Source organism: Sceloporus occidentalis, unplaced genomic scaffold, assembly GCF_023333645.1.
Source record: "Sceloporus occidentalis isolate IW3139 unplaced genomic scaffold, rSceOcc1.0.p SCAF_3, whole genome shotgun sequence".
NCBI lineage: Eukaryota > Metazoa > Chordata > Lepidosauria > Squamata > Phrynosomatidae > Sceloporus > Sceloporus occidentalis.
Window position 1 is genome coordinate 169,994,185 of NW_028316983.1, and position 15,246 is coordinate 170,009,430.

Below are 15,246 nucleotides of genomic sequence, written 5' to 3' on the forward strand. Positions count from 1 at the left end.
GCATGTCACATAGCGGAAGTGGTCGTGAGTGCGCAACTAGCGCTTTGCGTCGCCACTTCCGGGGCCCAAAAAGAAGCCGCTTTTTGCGGCTTCTTTTTGTTGCATCTAGAAATTGCGCGGTTTGTCTGCTGCGGTTCCCGGATGCAGCAACCAGCGGCACCGGCAGAGTGCCGTTTTTGGGTGCTCTGTAATGTGCCAATGTTGACTAACATAGGTTAAAACCCTGTTGAAAATCTTGATGAGAAAAGATTTGTCACATCAATGGAATTTACTATATATTAACTCACCACTCAAAAATTAATTGATGAGGGAGAATGTGTTGCATGAACATAAAACAAGAAAGTGTCCAGAGAAGGCTGACCAAGATGGCCAAAGGCCTGCAACCACCAAGCCATAGGAAAGACTTAGGGAGCTGGGGATGCTTAGCTTGGAGAAGAGAAGACTGAGAGAGGTGACATAATAGCCATCTTTAGATGTCATGTAGAAGATGGAGCAAATTTGTTTTCTACTGTTCCAGAAACCAAAAGGAGATGAAGCAGAGTTCTGCCTGAATGACACTTTACACTCAATCTAGACCACCATCACTCCCACCAGATCTTGGCTGATATTTTCTCCCCCTCTGTACTTTCTTGTCAAGTTAGAGCTGATTCACGGATGATGGGGTTTCTATTTATACTTGCAAGCTGAACCAATTTTGAATGCATATTCATGCACATAGCAACACCTGAGATTTACTACATCCTGAATAGCCTAGATTCTTTTTTGTCAAAATTGCTAAAGTAATCAAGGATGCAATGAATTTTGGGTATGGATCAATGTATTTATAGTGATAAAAAGACCTATGCATCTTGTGACCAACTGACAAGAATAAAACCTACCATGACTAATCTATTGTGTCTCACTGATTCTTGTCAGCCATTACTCCTCACTAATTTTACAGTCACAGGATCTCCAGTGGGTTGTTTTTGGCATGATGAGTGTTGTCAGATGTTGCACAGGCCTGCCATAAAAACACTGAGATAAAAACATTAATGCAGAGCATAATGTAGAAAAAATAATATACACTTGTCCCCATTGAGCCCTGGTGGTGCAGTGGTCAAATGCCTGTACTGCAGTCACTCACTCACAAACCACATGGCTGAGTTCAGTCCCAGCCAGAGGCTGAGGGTTGACTCAGCCTTGCATCTTTCTGAGGTCACTAAAATAAGTACCCAGCTTGATGGGGGCAATTAGCTTACCATTGTAAACCACTTAGAGACCGTTTAGTGTGGTATGAAGCAGTATATAAATGAAGCTGCTATTGCTAAGCTACTATTGCTATTGAAATCAATGGACATTAAGCACAAAGCTGTAGCCTTCAGCCAACTGATCACAGTTATGGGAGCTAGATTCCACTAGTGGCCATAGAACCATTCTACAGAATCCTGGGATTTGTAGCTTGGTGAAGTAATTGGACTCTTCTGCAAGAGAGATCCAATGCACTCACATGAACTACAGTACTAGAGCTCTCTAGCAGAGAAGGCCAACTACAGCACCAAAGTACAAATTCCAGGGTTGCATAGGATGGAGCCATGGCCACTAATGACATCAAACTCCTCTAACTGTGTTGTGCAGATATACTCTCAATCTCTTGGATTTTAGCAACTTGACCTAAATACATAGGAGGCAAGTAGAAAGATGCAGTTTATAGTGAAATTGCCAGTGGAGTGTGCTTCAAGAAACCAGTGAAGCACAGTCTATCTATGTGTAAATATGACCTCTGCAATGCTACAAGCATCAAGGTTATCTGCCAAGTACGCACCATCTGTCTGACCTAGAGCTCACTTGTAGACAGATTTACCTCTCATACTTTTAAAGGGACAGCAACACTGGTTTGATACCATTTACTGATTTAGTTTTTGAACATGTCTGATTGTACAATGACATCCCCATCTCCATGTCTACCCACCCACCTACAAATACAACTGCACCCCTATACACTGAAACACCTACAATAGATTAGCTCTATCCCTCTGGTCCCTTTGCTCAGGATGGCAAAAATTGTTAAAACATCCAAGCTAAGAGATGCTGCAGCAATTTCCTTTTGCCTGATCTTCTTGGGAAGGACAAGAGTCCAGCCTCTCCTTTCCTCTCCCTCCTGCTTAGTTGACGGAGTACAAAGCGCTTTTGCACTTTGAAATCAGTTTGCAGCAGCTGACATAAACTGAGAACCAAGAGAAAAAGTGAAAGGAGAAGAGAGAACCTGGGAAAACTTAAAAGCAACTGAGAAAGTCCTTTGACAAAGAATTAATCAGACTTTTCCTGTCAAACTGGTGGAGAAAATGCAATAGCAGATTTTTTTTTTTTAAAAAAAAAAAAAATCATTTGTTCATCACTTTGGTAGCACTTATGGCTAGAGGAGCAATACAGAAATAATGTAAATAAATAAATAATAAATTTAATCAGATTGGTAGTACTGTATACAAGAATGCACTTGTGGTGCCTCAGTCTCTCATACAGACATTTGTCACGTTCTTCCTTTTTTGTTTCTGCTTGGCTGCTGATAATCTTTACATATGAAGACCACTATTCCAGGACACAAAAGCAACTGTGTGTTCTCATTCCTAACACACTGACACCCCTAAAATAGACGAAGTATTATAGGTATTTCCATCTGCATACATGGAGGGAGAGTTTGTGTGTGTGTTACAGGAAAAAGCAACCTTATAAATATTTTGACAATCATATAACATTGGTCAGCCATACAGCATTAAAAAGATTAATTGACCAACAGGAAACAGATGGATTATCATTGATTATCAAGTGCTTGTATTTCAGATGATGAATGAATGCACAGAGAACATTGATCTTTGCAAATTAGCTTGACTTTGGTCCTGTTCTGTTTGCCTTTGGCCCTTCTACTACTACAAGAAGTGCTACAGCTAATTGCAGAGAAGGTGGGGAGGGGAAGGATTTTTCCCCCAGCTACTAGGAACACTAGGAAGACCTGTGCCAAAATTTAAAGTAGGGCAGGAATGACCCGTCAAATATTAACTGAAGTGCAGCTTCCAGCAATCTAAGCAGAATAGCCAAAGGTAAGGAACGTGGAAAAATATTGTCTAATAACATCTAGAGGATCAATGTGCAAAGGGATCTTGTAGCACCTTTCAAATAACCCATGTGAAAAAAATTGCAGAATAAGCCTTTGTAGACTTTGTCTAGTTCCTCAGATTTGATTTCCTTAGTTTGCATGGTTAGTTTCAAGGGTACTACAAGATACCTTTGTACACTGATATTCCAGACTAACACAGATATGTCTCTGAAGATCTGGAAGGTAACACAATTCTCACCCACTTGCCCTGTAAAAAATTATTAAATGCAAATTGTACATACTCCCATCCTGTGCATTCATTGTAGGAGAGGGGGTGTCACCCAGTGCACTGGTGGGAAGAGGCTGCCTTCCAGGTCAAGCAGATCTGCAGGCCAGGTAGGAAAGTGTCTCTCTTTCTTACCTGGCAAGCAGCTCTGCCAGATGTAGAAAAGGCTGTTGAAGAGAGGGGGGAAGATTATGCTAAAAAATGATCCACACTGTGTGTCAAATATACTAGATATGCTACTAGTTTCTGGTTTTGCTTTTTTAAAGGTCACCAGAAAGAGAATTCTTAACAGTATACACATAATATATTATAAAGCTCCTGACCCACAGCTGACAAAGAAGCAAAACAAAAACAAAAAACAGCTAGAGGACAAACATTTGTTTACCAACAAATAAAAACAGCATGGAAAGATGTGAAGCTACCATTGCCCTAACTTGCTTTTAAGAATAAAATATTTATTTTTTTTCTCTTGTTTAATGGTCATTAACATTAAACAGATAGTGGACAATTTTGAGAACTCTTTGTTTGATAATAACAACTTAATTGCTGACAAAACTTGGAACTTCTATATCGGCTGGAGAATAAGAAATGGGCATTTGCTTCATTTGTTTTGAACTCTTATCTCTGTTCGCTTAGCTGACTACGTACTGGAAACAATTTATTACTGCAACCTGGGGACCTTGGCATTGGAAACAATTTATTACTGCAACCTGAGGACCTTGGCATTGGAAACAATTTATTACTGCAACCTGAGGACCTTGGCATTCTATCTTCTCTTTCTTTTTCTCTTAAAGGAGCTTCCCAGGGGAGATTGATGGAAACAAGAGAACTTGCACGTAAGAAGGGAAGTACATGAACAAGTGAATTATATTGTGTGCTATTGAACAATGACTGATAAATAATTATGATTTACATGTTAAGTTTATGAACTGTGGTACCTTCAATATCTTTACTGTATTATTGAAATTAACAAAGGAAGGAAAATTGAATATAGGGTTGATACATTGCTAATCAAGGTAATATATTTCAGTAACTTAAAGGTTTTACATAGGAGACTATATATAATCTTGTTTCTTTAGCTGGACTGAAAATGGGAAACGTGGTTTGAAACTTATAATCATTTCTTCTTTCTTGTGGGTACTACATAGGAGACTATATATAATCTTGTTTCTTTAGCTGGACTGAAAATGGGAAACGTGGTTTGAAACATATAATCATTTCTTCTTTCTTGTGGGTACTATAGAAATATTATTACCTTTATTATTTTTTACATAGAAAGAGGAAACTTTGGCGATGGCAAATGCAAAGAAAAACCTGATACAATCTCAGGCACCCAGCCAGAGAAGAGGTTCATCAGAGGAAGGGATTAGGACTATTGATCCTAACCTTTTGGTATTAGAGGAGCTAAGGAAGATAAGGGCTGAAATGAAGGAGCTCCGGACAGAATTGAAGGAGGATATTAAAGAATCAAACAGAGAACTAAGGGATGAAATTAAAGAGACAAGGACAGAAATCAGAAAAGACTTTAAGAAAGAACTGGACAATGTCGTTAAGAGAATGGACAAAATGAATTTGGAGATGAACAAAACACAAAACGACGTGGAAAAAATCAAGGAAAGGACTTTAACTTTGGAAGGATCAATGATTGAAATACGCCAAAAACAAGATCATCAACAACGAAAGGAACTATATCAAGATCTAAAATATAGAGATAAATGTGTTAAAGTGAGAGGTATTTCAGAAAGTCCAAATGAAGACCTTTATGACATATTATTACCACCTTTGGCAGACTTTCTGGGCTACTCCTTTGAAAAGATGGAATCTGAATGTGATAAAATCTTTAGGATTAACTCTGTTCAAGCTAGAGAGAAGAACTACCCAAGGGATATAATTTTTTGTTGTACGAGAACGAGAGTTAGAGACTTGATCATTCAAAAGAGTTATGATTCTGTACTCCTGATTGATGGTAAAGAAGCAAAAATCTATAAAGACATCCCACCCTCTATCATGCTGGCAAGACAGAAATACAGAGGACTGATTAACTTGTTAAAATATCTAAATGTAGAATATAGATGGGACAGAGTGGAAGGTGTATCTTTTATTTACAGACAGAAGAGAATCAAAATAGACACATTAGAGAAAGCTAAGGAGATGGAAGTAAAACTAAGAAAAGAAAATAAGGGAAAACAAAATGGATTTCCTAAAGAGGCCATTGCAAAGCATAATCGAGTTAAGAATGACAGTATGAATGAGCAGAAAGATGAGGAAGGAAAACATACAGAAGAAGAATTAAACTTAAATGAACCCAACCCAGGAACGATTTGAGAAAATCGATTTTATTCTTACCCTTTTTGTACTCTGTTTCTTTTAGGATAGTGTTGATTTAATAAAGTTTTAACAAGGGGAGGAAGGGGTGGATCACTGTATATGTATATATATATGTATTAAAAGTTACATATATATATATATATATACATAGAATAATACTTTCCTGTGGAGAACCAGATACAAAATGGTTAAAGTTATTTCACTGAATGTCAAAGGAATTAACTCTAAATATAAAAGGAATATAGTCTTCCACTATTTGGAGAAGCTAAAAGGAGATGTAATTTGTATCCAGGAAACTAAAATCAAATCCAAAGAAGAGAGATTATTACGAAATCCAAAATTGGGAATTTGTTATAGCTCCTCCACTGATAAGAAGAAAAGGGGAGTGGCGATCTACATAGATAAGAAATGGTCATCGAGAGAAATATTTAGGGACAATAACGGTTCCTATGTAGCGGTAGAGGTGAAGATCTCAAATCTTACCCTTTTGGCATTAGGAATATATGCACCTAATGAAAACAGAGAGGAATTCTTTAAGGACCTACATAAAGTATTATCGGAATATCACTATAATAACCTGTTGTTGATGGGTGACTTTAATGCTGTTATCGCCCCAGAATTAGATAGAAAATGTGAAGGACTAAGGAAGATAAAAAAGAACCAGGGTAAACTGCCGAAGTCCTTCTTTCAGTTATACAATGACCATGACATTCAAGATGTATGGCGATATAAATATGACAATTCTAGTAGCTACACTTTTTTTTCTGAAGTGCATGATTCCTTTTCAAGAATTGATATGTTTATGGCATCTAAGGAACTACTACCGCTTATAAGATCAATGGATACGTGTGTAACGACCTTTTCAGATCACAACTTGATATATATGGAGCTTAATGAACCCAAAAAAGACTTTCAATGGAGACTGCCACAAGAATTGCTGAATGACGAGGAAGTGTGTGACAAGGTAAAAGAAGCGTTAATATATTACTTTAAGGAAAATGAGATAGAAGGTGTGAAAAAGAAAAGTATTTGGGATGCCAGCAAAGCCGTGATCAGAGGCAACCTGATCAAACTAAACTCAATTAAGCGAAAAGAACTATCATATAAAAGGATCAAGCTGCAAGAAGAATTGGAACGGAGTGAAAGAGAATGGAAAGAGAAAGGCGATAAGGATTTAAGAATCAAAGTGCAAATTCTAAAACAAGAACTAAAGATTTTAGATGTGGAAGAAATAAAGAAAAAAATGATATTGATAAGACAAAAAACGTTTGAGCAGGGAAACAAGGCTGGGAAACTACTGGCTACCCAACTAAGGAAACAGAGGGAAAGAAAGATGATTACAAGTATTTTTTCTAATGGCATTAAATATACTGAACAAAAAGCTATCAAAGAACTATTTAAATTTTTTTACCAGAACTTATACAATGACACCAAAGAAAGCCCTGATGTGGAAGAAAGACTACAAAATTTCCTGTCTAACCAAACCTCGTTGTTCCTATCCGATGAGGAAAATATGAAAATAAATCACGAAGTAACTAAAGAAGAAGTAATAAAAGCGATCAGGAAATTGAAAGTCAATAAAGCACCGGGGCCAGATGGCTTTTCAGCCATATACTATAAGAAAATGGAGGAGGTGTTGGTGGGGCCTTTGAAAGACACTATCAATGATATATTAACCAATGGAATACCCGAGACGTGGAAGGAAGCCCTGATTGTTTTAATTCCTAAAAAAATGAATAACAGAGAAGATATGAATAACTACAGACCTATCTCTTTGACCAACACTGACTACAAGATCTACTCGAGTATACTGGCTGACAGAATGAGGGAAGTTTTAGCTAACCATATACATGAGGACCAATGCGGGTTTTTACCCAAACGCCAAGGAAAAGATAATTTGAGAGTTGTACTGAATATAATCGAACATTGTGAGACTAACCCTGATAAAAAAATAGCTATGTTATTGGTTGATCAAGAGAAAGCCTTCGACAAGATTAAATGGAGTTTCCTCAAAGAACTCTTGAAACAAATGAATTTGGGTAATAATTTGTTAACATGGATAAATGCGATATACAAAGAACAAAGGGCGCGATTGTTAATCAATGACAAAAGAACAGAATTTTTTGAGATAAAACGTGGGACAAGACAAGGATGCCCTCTGTCGCCTCTCCTATTTGTTGCTGCATTTGAGGTGTTAATGAATAATATCAGGTCTAATGTTGATATTAAAGGAATTTCTATCAGAAACCATGTCTTTAAAGCAAGGGCATTTGCAGATGATCTTATTTGTTTTGTAGAAGACCCATTATATAACATCTCAGCTTTGAACACCACTATGCAAATATTCTCAGAATTCTCAGGATTAAGAGTAAATCAAGATAAGTCTGAACTGTTAACTAAAAATATGGATATAAGAGAGCAATTGGAATTAAGTTCTATTTCTGGATATAAAGTGGTTAAGAAAGCAAAATATCTAGGAATCTTTCTAACGTCAAGGAACATAGATTTGTTTCAGAATAACTATACCTCCCTATGGAAAGAAACTAAGAAAGATCTGTCTAATTGGTCAAAGCTAAATCTCTCCTTTTGTGGGAGAATTGCGGTATTAAAGATGAATATCCTTCCTAGGTTTTTATATTTGTTTCAGAACTTGCCGGTAATAGCAGAACAAAAACATTTTCTTATTTGGCAGAAAGAGTTAGCTAAGTTTCTTTGGGAAGGGAAAAGGGCTAGAATAAGGTGGAAGTTGTTAACTGATGATGTTTGTAAAGGAGGATGTGCGTTACCCAATTTTGAACTGTATTATTATGCTGCTTGTTTGTGTTGGATCGAAAACTGGGTAAGAGTAGATAACGATAGACTGATGACCTTAGAATGTGGAGACTTAAGATTTGGAATTCACGCATACTTATGGTATGATAAAATCAAGGAACACCAGGGTTTCAAACATCATTATTTGAGAAACGCCCTTCTATTTGTGTGGAACAAGATCAAAGCCCTCTTTTACATTAACCTACCACAATGGGTATCTCCACAAGAAGCCTTTTTTAGAAGAACTAAGGACTATAAGAATTCGTGGTTGACATATAAGGATCTGATTTTATGGAGGTCAGATGATGTTATTTCCCTAAAACAAAAAGAAGATATGGCTGTTGGTGGTCGGGATGTTGATTGGTATCTATATTTTCAAATCGCTAATAGATTTAGTGACGATTTGAAATCCAAAGGTTTCAGTAAAGAGAATAATGATTTAGATAAAGTGTTATTGGACAAAGGGAAAAAACATTTATCACAATATTATAGAATTTTGAAGGGAAGGAACTTGGAAAATGAAACCGTTAAACACAACATGATTAAATGGGCACAAGATCTCCAGGAGTCTATTATATTGGATCACTGGGAAAGGTCTTGGAGAGATACAAAAAAGTTTACAATTTGTCAAAACTACAAAGAGAACTACATCAAGTTATTTTATAGATGGTATATGACACCCCAAAAAATCAATAAACTATATAAGACTGCTAGCAGTTTATGTTGGAAATGTGGGAAAGAAGAGGGCTCTTTTTTCCACCTTTGGTGGAAATGTGACATGGCAAAGAAGTTCTGGTTGAATATACATAGTTTAATGTTAAAAATTCTAAGAATAAATATCCCATTGGATCCCCGTATCTTTTTGTTAAATATGGTGTGTATAATAGATAACCCAATGGTGAAGAAGATGTACTCTATTATCTTGTATATGGTAACATTGGCGCGAATTATGTATGCCCAAGTTTGGAAACAGAAAGAGATACCTCAAACAGATGAATGGATGGTTAAACTGAGAGAGGCTAAGGAAATGGATATATTAACAGAAATCACCAAGGGGAATGATATAAAGAAGGTGAATAAAAACTGGGAGTGTGTGGATCTATATCTTAGTTGACATTTGATAACTATAGCTTTGATATTGTTTTTCTTATAATGATTGAGTAGATGTACATACTGAAAAATACTGATTATACTGGAATAAGACAAATGTTAAGGTAATATAATAAGAGATTATTCCCTGTATTTTTCTTTTTAGATGAAAAGGATAATCCTTGGTATAATGAACTAGATGTAATAAGGATGTTAGGTACGAAGAAAAGATAGGATATCCTAGTTCGATGGGATCTGTACAGGCTAAAGAAGCCAAGCTCCATAAGATGTGATGGAAGTATTAAAGAGTGATTATATCTTAGGTTTAGATATTCAGTGTGATGTTTGTCCTCTTTGGTATTGTTGTACGTATGTATTATGTTTATATGTATGTAATTTGTATGTTTGTGAAAAAAAAAAAAAAGAATAAAATATTTATCTTTGTCCTCTAGTCTTGTGTGACCCTCTGCTGTGGTTAATTGGGAGCACTTAGGCCCTCGGCTGGCCTCTTGTGTGATGAATATTTAATCACACAGGAAAATTTTCCTTTGCAAGGGAAGACATCAGTCACAGGCTCTTGAAAATGGAACAAAGAGTTCTGTTACCTGGAAGGAGATGTTCACTCCCTATACTAGAAGTCAAAAAGGTCCAGCTAATTATCTCTGCTGTGAAACAGCAAGTAAGCCTTCCCTCTTGGTGACTTTGACATTTATCCCTTCATGTCGGGCTAAAAATACATTCAGCGACAAAGGTATTAGAGCCATTGCCAACTCATCTCGATGAAGCTTAAATGACCAACCACACTATAGCTCATATGAATGGTAAAACTCTCCTTGGTCACCTCCAGCTTCCACAGCAAGACAGGGTGATGGTAAAGACATGGAGATCATGCAATGTCAATTGCTTCTTGCTATATTTTATTTGTGTGTGTGTGTGATTAAAAGTATGTGTATACACAGAAAAAGTCTCTTATACAGAGTGGCACAGATTTCCATATTGCCTGGAAATCCAAAAGCCATTGTGATTTCCAAATTCAAATCTAAATTTTGACATTAAAAATAACACATTTGCTTTTCTTTTAAAAGAGCCAAACTCAGGAAGTGTCATCAAAACTGAACACTGGAAATTGTACCCTGCCACTATTTTATTTGTTATTTATTTGTAACTACGGTGTGGTACATACTGCCAACAAGCCGCATACCAGCGTCGATTTTAGGGTTAGGGACTACGTGGAAACTGCACAGTCCCCAACCCTAATACACTGCAGCGGTGTTACAATGGCGGTGCCCTGTGTACATGGGCGCCGCCATTGTGGCGTAAGCAACGCACAGCATCTGCACTTCACTGTGCATCGCTTACGTAATGAGTGCACCACTGGAACACTCATTCCATCTGCCCTGTGATGGAAAAAGAACCCACTTTTCCTGGGTTCTTTTTTCTCCAGAGGGAAGCCGTGCAGTTTGGCAGCTGCAGCTTCCCTCTGGAAGAAAGTAGGCCACTGCAGGCCGCCCTTTTCGGGCAGTCTGTCCCAGGCCTACAATTTGTATCCCACTGTTCCTCCAGTGATATCAGTGTGTTTAAATTGAGAGAGAATGACTGATTCAGGATCATACACCAAGTTTTGTGGTTCTTGGCTTCTGCCAAACCTGAGCCTAACACTCTAACCACCAGACTACTAAAAGTTCTTTTACAAAATTTATTTATTTCATAAATGTCTCATCAAAAAGTAATCAGGTGGATCAGACTTAAACAATACTTGATAGAATGAACTCAGAAGTCCACTCCTCTTGAGGCTAAACCCAATACTGCCTCCAGACACCAATATAGAATCTTAATAGCTTCACTGGTAATTGATGAAAAGGGAAGATAGAGCTGCATATTACCACATGTTAGTGACAATGTACACCAAGTTCCTTAACAATCTCTCCAAACATTTTCGTATAAATGTTAGATTAAATGAAGGAGGGGCAAAATCTCTCTGAGATATATCATACATCACAGGAAGTCAACTGCAGATGTAATGTCACTTCTGGCAGTCACAGATACAGAATGGCTGAGGGGTCCAACAAGAAGAGGTGGGGGAGGGGGCAGCCCAACATCACCTTCTGAAACTGACATTCCATGAAGGACTGAAACCAACTCACAAGCTAATATCCAAGTAATAATTTGTCAATAGGAAAGTATGTTCTTTTCTGTTTTTTAAAAAGCAGGCTCTCGGAATATCTCCTGTGCATGAGTTCTCCTAGCCATTAAAACATATAAATAAGGCTCTGCTTTGAACTCAGTTTGAAGGAGGCATCACTGGCCTTTGTATGAAGTAGAGGGTTCTATGTCTTGATGGTAATCCTTTCCTTGAGAACGAGGAATATCAAGGGCCACCTTCTCCAACCGATTGCCACTGTAAAATTTCATGGCTAAAGCATGAAAGGTAGCTTTCCAACCTCTATTTTGAAGGCTCCCTTGAAAGACAGTCCACCACCTTCTGAAGTAGTTCATTCCACTGTCAGACAGCTCTTTCTAACAGGAAGCCTTCAGCTTCACATTCTTTCTAATGTTTAGTAAGAATCTGCTTTTGAGTAATTTGTATCTATTGCTTTAAATCTTATGCTGTAAAGAAACAAACCACAAATCTCTTCCATCTTCTACATGACAGTGTTGATATTTAAATATGGCTATCATATCACCTTTCAGTTTTATCTTCCCCAGTCTAAACTTGTCCAACCAAACAGTGTCTCTTTGCTTTTTGGTTATTATAACAATTTTTAAAAGCTTTTCTATGGTTCTTTTTCAAAGCAGCAAAGCTTAGCATACGGAGTCCTTCAGCATGTTATCAAACATTATTAACTTCTCCAACAGTTAGGGACGCCTACTATTTTAACCTACATTTTACATGTCTTTTATTTCTGTCTTGTGTGTTTCTATTTTTAATTAAAATAATAATCTCTTAATAAACACATTTAGGTGCCTACTTCCTGTAGTCTTTTGGCTGCAGTACTTTACACAGTTAGATGACTGTACTCCTACATAAATCAATGAACTAAATTGATGGAATGTGTAGTGTGTTGGATGTCCATCTGAGAGACACCTGTTCAAACTTCTGCTGAGACTTGAAGTTCACTGAGTGACCTTGGCCTTGCCATGTTGTCAAGTCCTACCCTATGCATATAGGACTGATGTGGAAATAAAACAGAGGGGAAAATTGTACTTGTGAAACAAGTGTAGTTTCCCACCCCTACCTCTTTAGACCAAGGGATTGAGAGTTCTTTGCTGTTTGTTAGCTAAACTGTGTCTGTTTGGAGGTCCTTCTCATAACCTGGTCATCTGGGCTCCAAACTTATTATCATCATATAATCCAAACAGGCAGTAGTTAGCATCAACATTCCACTCTTAAATACTGTAATCTCGGGATATTTAATATGGGATAAAAACATGCTCTCTGTTATTCTTTTAGGGTATTTTATTAGACACAGTGTAGTCAATATTCAAATATACACTCCTCTCAGGGAGGAACATGGACTTTTCAGTGTTTATGCGCATTACTTATCAGCTAAACTTATATTACATTTTAAATCATACAGGCATTAGAATCTCATAAAGTGCTATCACATAGTCTGTATAGTGCTATCCTATAGTCAGATTTGCATTTGTAAGGCATCTTATGCACTTGATTCTTTCATATTTTTCTTAGCAAACATTTAATAATAGACATTATATGTTGATCTCACATTTGTAAGGCATTGCCATCTTACCTAATATAGAGCAATACAATAGTGTACAAGAAAGCCATAGAAATTTGTTCGTTCCCACATCCCATGATCCCAGCCAAATGGATGTGCTTTTGTATAAGTAGTGGGACTACATCAGAACAAAAGCTCACAGGATTTATTACCAGCTGTTATTCTTTATTGTTGGTGTATGTTTATGGGGTGGGGGGGCACAGGCTTCCTCATGACTGCTGGAGTGGAATCCCAAGATACAATACCTGTAATAATTCAAATATTTCTTTCTTGACAGGAACTTGCCAATTCAGTATCCAACATGCTCTGAGCATAATACAGAGTCTGTTAGTCGGTTGCTCTTTGTGATTTCTTTTCCTAATGGTGGCGTGTTCTGGGGAAATGGTGACTCCCAGCTTTCCAAGTGGATTAAACCCATTTATTTTATAGTTATGAAAACTAAAATGATATTGGGAGTAATTTTCCACAATGAGTGATGTTCATCCAAATCATGGGGAAATGGCACAAAGGAAATGTGAAGTTCCTGATAACTCCCAGATTCTCACTGGATATTTGGAACTTGTCCCTTTGCCTTCTCCATTGTGCTTATAAAGGACTGATAAAGTTTCCCATGGAAAGTTACTTTTGTTTTCATGCTGAGGAAAAGCCTGTTCAAATGGATAGATGTTTGGCTCAGGAAATCTGGGTGCTTATTGTTGTGTGAGGATTTTTCCTTTTGTTTTGGCAAGCACACAGAACCCTCAACACATGTTAATAGAAAGATGGAGCTAACACCATCTCATGGGGTTTGGCGTATCCCAAGAATAGTATGACCATCTATGATTCAAACCTCCATCTGTCCACTCATACAAGAGCCTAAATCAGCCACTGATTTTTTTTCCCTTTCACATGGCACAAAAAATGTTTTTATGTCTCTCAACAAGATGATTTGATTATAGCGAAATATATTCCCCATTGCTGTTGCCCCCCCCCCCCCACCTTCCTGTTTTATTGCTTGTTTATTTTATTGTTTTCTAGCTTGGTACTAAAGTCTACAGATTGGCAAACACTCCTGCCAAGAGGAAGTGGTACCATGTTGGTCTTTGAAAGGCTGCTGTCTGTTTCACTCACAACACTGCCAAGACCCAACAATTTTACTTGCTGTTCAGAAAGTTGTTTTGCAGTAGCTCTAGCAATGGTTTTCTAGCACTGTTTCAATATTGGTATTCAAAATAGGAAGGTAACTTGGGCCTCTCTTCCTCCTTTTCTGTCCACAATATAAATCTACAGTATATGTGTTCTTCACTGGCTAAAGGAAAACCCCAAAATATGTTCTTTGGGATTTTTTTGTTGAGGATAAGCATCACTCAGAGATATGCCAAGAGATTTTAGAAGATTGACAGAGGAAAAAACCCAACTGGTGTTACTAACTGGAGATAATGCTGTTTAACCAGTCACACTGAATTACAATTCAGGTGCTCGGTTCTCTTTAACTTATATCTGACAGAAGATATGTTTGTATCCCCAGTAATGAAAAGATGTGAGAACACAGTGAAACAGAATCATAAAACTGTAGAGATGGAGGGTCTCAAAAGTCATCTAGTCCAACATGCTGTCAATGTAAGAAATCCACAGCTACGTGATCCCTGACAGATGGCCTCATACTTCACTTGAACACCTGCAATGGAGAATTTATGGCGAGTTACAAACGGCCCCCTACACCATTCGCTGCATAGGGACGCCCCAGCGGCCAGACCGCGAGGCTTCCCTGCGCAAAAAGGAGCGCCGAAATGGCGCTCCTTTTCGAAATGCAGAAGTGGCGCCATGAGGGGCGGAGCGCGCCCTCACAGCATCACTTCCGCCGCGACATGTCTGGACACACAGCGTCCAAGACGTCAAAATGGCGGTGCCCATGTGGATGGGCGCCGCCATTTACGACGTGCTCC